Source organism: Rutidosis leptorrhynchoides, chromosome 4 (genome assembly GCF_046630445.1).
Source record: "Rutidosis leptorrhynchoides isolate AG116_Rl617_1_P2 chromosome 4, CSIRO_AGI_Rlap_v1, whole genome shotgun sequence".
In the NCBI taxonomy this organism is placed as follows: domain Eukaryota; kingdom Viridiplantae; phylum Streptophyta; class Magnoliopsida; order Asterales; family Asteraceae; genus Rutidosis; species Rutidosis leptorrhynchoides.
The window spans coordinates 386,916,135-386,922,455 of NC_092336.1; positions in this window are offsets into that span (position 1 = coordinate 386,916,135).

Sequence of the window (6,321 nt, forward strand, 5' to 3'; positions counted from 1 at the left end):
ACGTGTTCTAAGGTCAAAGCTGAGCATCAGAAACCATCAGATCTACTTCAACAACCCGAAATTGTGGAATGGAAATGGGAAAACATTACCATGGATTTCATCACTAAATTGCCAAGGACTGCAAGTCGTTTTGATACTATTTGGGTAATAGTTGATCGTCTCACCAAATCAGCACACTTCCTGCCAATAAGAGAAGATGACAAGATGGAAAAGTTAGCACGACTGTATTTGAAGGAAGTCGTCTCCAGACATGGAATACCAATCTCTATTATCTCTGATAGGGATGGCAGATTTATTTCAAGATTCTGGCAGACATTACAGCAAGCATTAGGAACTTGTCTAGATATGAGTACTGCCTATCATCCATAAACTAATGGGCAGAGTGAAAGGACGATACAAACGCTTGAAGACATGCTACAAGCATGTGTTATTGATTTCGGAAACAGTTGGGATCGACATCTACCGTTAGCAGAATTTTCCTACAACAACAGTTACCATTCAAGCATTGAGATGGCGCCGTTTGAAGCACTTTATGGTAGAAAGTGCAGGTCTCTGATTTGTTGGAGTGAAGTGGGGGATAGACAGATTACGGGTCCAGAGATAATACAATAAACTACCGAGAAGATCATCCAAATTCAACAACGGTTGAAAACCGTCCAAAGTCGACAAAAGAGCTACGCTGACATTAAAAGAAAAGATATAGAATTTGAAATTGGAGAGATGGTCATGCTTAAAGTTGCACCTTGGAAAGGCATTGTTCGATTTGGTAAACGAGGGAAATTAAATCCAAGGTATATTGGACCATTCAAGATTATTGATCGTGTCGGACCAGTAGCTTACCGACTTGAGTTACCTCAACAACTCGCGGCTGTACATAACACTTTCCACATCTCGAATTTGAAGAAATGTTTTGCTAAAGAAGATCTCACTATTCCGTTAGATGAAATCCAAATCAACGAAAAACTTCAATTCATCGAAGAACCCGTCAAAATAATGGATCGTGAGGTTAAGAGACTTAAGCAAAACAAGATACCAATTGTTAAGGTTTGATGGAATGCTCGTAGAGGACCCGAGTTCACCTGGGAACGAGAAGATCAGATGAATAAGAAATACCCGCATTTATTTCCAGAAGATACGTCAACACCTCCAACTGCTTAAAATTTCGGAACGAAATTTATTTAACGGGTAGGTATTGTAGTGACCCGAACTTTTCCATGTTTATATATATATTAAATGAAATTGTTATTTACATGATTAAGTGTTTCCAACATGTTAAGCAATCAAACTTGTTAAGACTTGATTAATTCAAATAGGTTTCATATAGACATTTGACCACCCAAGTTGACCGGTGATTCATGAACGTTAAAACTTGTAAAAACTATATGATGACATATATATGATTACATATATAGTTAACATGATATTATGATAAGTAAGTATCTCATTAGGTATTTTAACAATGAGTTATATGTAGTGACCCGAACTTTTCCATGTTTATATATATATATTGAGTGAAATTGTTATTTACATGATTAAGTGTTTCCAACATATTAAGCAATCAAACTTCTTAAGACTTGATTAATTGAAATAGGTTTCATATAGACAATTGACCACCCAAGTTGACCGGTGATTCACGAACGTTTAAACTTGTAAAAACTATATGATGACATATATATGGTTATATATATAGTTAACATGTTATTATGATAAGTAAACATATCATTAAGTATATTAATAATGAACTACATATGTAAAAGCAAGACTACTAACTTAATGACTTTGAAACGAGACATATATGTAACGATTATCGTTGTAACGACATTTAACGTATATATATATATATATATATATATATATATATATATATATATATATATATATATATATATATATATATATATATCATATTAAGAGATATTCATACATCATAATATCATGATAATATAATAATTTAAAATCTCATTTGATATTATAAACATTGGGTTAACAACATTTAACAAAATCGTTAACCTAAAGGTTTCAAAACAACACTTACATGTAACGACTAACGATGACTTAACGACTCAGTTAAAATATATATACATGTAGTGTTTTAATATGTATTCATACACTATTGAAAGACTTCAAGACACTTATCAAAATACTTCTACTTAACAAAAATGCTTACAATTACATCCTCGTTCAGTTTCATCAACAAATCTACTCGTATGCACCCGTATTCGTACTCGTACAATACACAGCTTTTAGATGTATGTACTATTAGTATATACACTCCAATGATCAGCTCTTAGTAGCCCATGTGAGTCACCTAACACATGTGGGAACCATCATTTGGCAACTAGCATGAAATATCTCATAAAATTACAAAAATATGAGTAATCATTCATGACTTATTTACATGAAAACAAAATTACATATCCTTTATATCTAATCCATACACCAACGACTAAAAACAACTACAAAAACTTTCATTCTTCAATTTTCTTCATCTAATTGATCTCTCTCAAGTTCTATCTTCAAGTTCTAAGTGTTCTTCATAAATTCTACAAGTTCTAGTTTCATAAAATCAAGAATACTTCCAAGTTTGCTAGCATACTTCCAATCTTGTAGAGTGATCATCCAATCTCAAGAAATCTTTCTTATTTACAGTAAGATATCTTTCTAATACAAGGTAATACTCATATTCAAACTGTGATTCAATTTCTATAACTATAACAATCTTATTTCGAGTGAAAATCTTACTTGAACTGTTTTTGTGTCATGATTCTGCTTCAAGAACTTTCAAGCCATCCAAGGATCCTTTGAAGCTAGATCCATTTTTCACATTTCCAGTAGGTTTATCCAAGGAACTTGAGGTAGTAATGATGTTCATAACATCATTCCATTCATACATATAAAGTTATCTTATTCGAAGGTTTAAACTTGTAATCACTAGAACATAGTTTAGTTAATTCTAAACTTGTTCGCAAACAAAAGTTAATCCTTCTAACTTGACTTTTAAAATCAACTAAACACATGTTCTATATCTATATGATATGCTAACTTAATGATTTAAAACCCGGAAACACGATAAACACCATAAAACTGGATATACGCCGTCGTAGTAAAACCGGGGGCTGTTTTGGTTGGGATAATTAAAAGCTAAGAAGAAATTTTATTTAAAAGCTATACTTCTGGAAAAATGATTTTTTTTATGAACATGAAACTATATCCAAAAATCATGGTTAAACTCAAAGTGAAAGTATGTTTTTCAAAATGGTCATCAAGATGTCGTTCTTTCGACTGAAATGACTACCTTTACAAAAATGACTTGTAACTTATTTTTCCGACTATAAACCTATACTTTTTCTGTTTAGATTCATAAAATAGAGTTCAATATAAAACCATAGCAATTTGATTCACTCAAAACGGATTTAAAATGAAGAAGTTATGGGTAAAACAAGATTGGATAATTTTTCTCATTTTAGCTACGTGAAAATTGGTAACAAATCTATTCCAACCATAACTTAATCAACTTGTATTGTATATTATGTAATCTTGAGATACTATAGACACGTATACAATGTTTCGACCTATCATGTCGACACATCTATATATATTTCGGAACAACCATAGACACTCTATATGTGAATGTTGGAGTTAGCTATACAGGGTTGAGGTTGATTCCAAAATATATATAGTTTGAGTTGTGATCAATACTGAGATAAGTATACACTGGGTCGTGGATTGATTCAACATAATATTTATCGATTTATTTCTGTACATCTAACTGTGGACAACTAGTTGTAGGTTACTAACGAGGACAGCTGACTTAATAAACTTAAAACATCAAAATATATTAAAAGTGTTGTAAATATATTTTGAACATACTTTGATATATATGTATATATTGTTATAGGTTCGTGAATCAACCAGTGGCCAAGTCTTACTTCCCGACGAAGTAAAAATCTGTGAAAGTGAGTTATAGTCCCACTTTTAAAATCTAATTTTTTGGGATGAGAATACATGCAGGTTTTATAAATGATTTACAAAATAGACACAAGTACGTGAAACTACATTCTATGGTTGAATTATCGAAATCGAATATTCCCCTTTTTATTAAGTCTGGTAATCTAAGAATTAGGGAACAGACACCCTAATTGACGCGAATCCTAAAGATAGATCTATTGGGCCTAACAAACCCCATCCAAAGTACTGGATGCTTTAGTACTTTGAAATTTATATCATATCCGAAGGGTGTCCCGGAATGATGGGGATATTCTTATATATGCATCTTGTTAATGTCGATTACCAGGTGTTCACCATATGAATAATTTTTATCTCTATGTATGAGATGTATATTGAAATATGAAATCTTGTGGTCTATTGTTATGATTTGATATATATAGGTTAAACCTATAACTCACCAACATTTTTGTTGACGTTTTAAAGCATGTTTATTCTCAGGTGAATACTAAGAGCTTCCGCTGTTGCATACTAAAATAAGGACAAGATTTGGAGTCCATGCTTGTATGATATTGTGTAAAAACTGCATTCAAGAAACTTATTTTGTTGTAACATATTTGTATTGTAAACCATTATGTAATGGTCGTGTGTAAACAGGATATTTTAGATTATCATTATTTGATAATCTACGTAAAGCTTTTTAAACCTTTATTGATGAAATAAAGGTTATGGTTTGTTTTAAAATGAATGCAGTCTTTGAAAAAACGTCTCATATAGAGGTCAAAACCTCGCAACGAAATCAATTAATATGGAACGTTTTTAATCAATAAGAACGGGACATTTCAGTTGGTATCCGAGCGTTGGTCTTAGAGAACCAGAATTTTGCATTAGTGTGTCTTATCAAGTTTGTTAGGATGCATTAATGAGTCTGGACTTCGACCGTTTTTACTTGAAAAATGATTGCTTAACAAATTTTGTTGGAAACTATATATTTTTAACATGTGAATATTATGTGATATATTAATCTCTTAACGCGTTTGATATTATGTGATAGATGTCTACCTCTAGAACAAGTCCCATTGACTCACCTAATAATAATGAAGAGTCAAATGTAAATTGGAATGATTCGTGGACTGATTCACAAGTTCCCGAAGAGGAACCGGAAGAAGAGTCGGAACCGGAAGAAGAATCAGAACCGGAAGAGAAGGAACCGGAGGAGGAAATAGAACCGGTGGGGGAAATAATAAAACGGTTAAGTAAAAGAAAATCCTCAACCAACCGACCAAGGTTAATTATGGTCAATGGTGTTTCCGCCAAGGAAGCAAAATATTGGGAGGATTACCAATTCTCCGATGAATCGGATTCCGACAAGAATTCCGATGATGTTATAGAAATTACCCCAACTGAATTTAAAAAGGAAAAAGAAAATAATAAGGGAAAGGGCATAAAAATAGAGAAATCTAATTCCAACCCCGATGAACTTTATATGTATCGTCAACCCCCGAAGCCCTTAAGTTGTAACAATGACCCGGGAACCTCTAAACCACCAGGTTTTTCTAAACCAATGTGGAAAACGACGACTCGTATTAGGGGAACATCATATATCCCTAGAAACTTGGCAAAACGAACCAAAACCGAAGAAGAAGAAACGAGCAAGTCGGAATAAGATAGTTGTATTCATGTGGTGTAATATATGTAATATAGTGTGCTTATGCTTTATGATATATGTAAAAATTGCTTGTATTAATAAGTAATTTTTTTTATTAATCTAACTCTTGTCTATTTTACAGTTTAAAAACACAAAATGGATAGACAACCCAATATTTTAAGAGACCTACCCGGAGACATGATTGATGAAATCTTGTCTAGAGTCGGTCAGAATTCCTCGGCACAACTATTTAAGGCGAAATCAGTTTGTAAGACATTCGAAGAACGTTCCAAGAATGTCTTGGTTTATAAGAGACTTTCGTTTGAAAGATGGGGGATATCACATTGGGAAACTCATAAGTTACGATGTGTTTACTTTGACGCATATATTGCGGGGAACCCAAATGCTATTTTACGCAACGGGTTAAGAAATTATTTTGACTCAATGTATCCGAATATAGGACTTCATGATTTAGAAAAAGCGGCTAACATGCAACATAAAGAAGCATGCTATGCTTACGGGTTAGTAATGTTCGCTTCTCACCAAAGTGAGAACAAGAACATCGGGCTACAACTATTAAACAAAACGTTCCCACAAGTAACGGAGTCGGTAATTGGGGTAAGAAATGAGGTTTTTAGATTGTTACGGGACTGTTGGACATTACGTAACCCTCGTCCCTTTGACGACGTTACGACACGCTGTCTTATCAACGGCCATAACGGTTATGT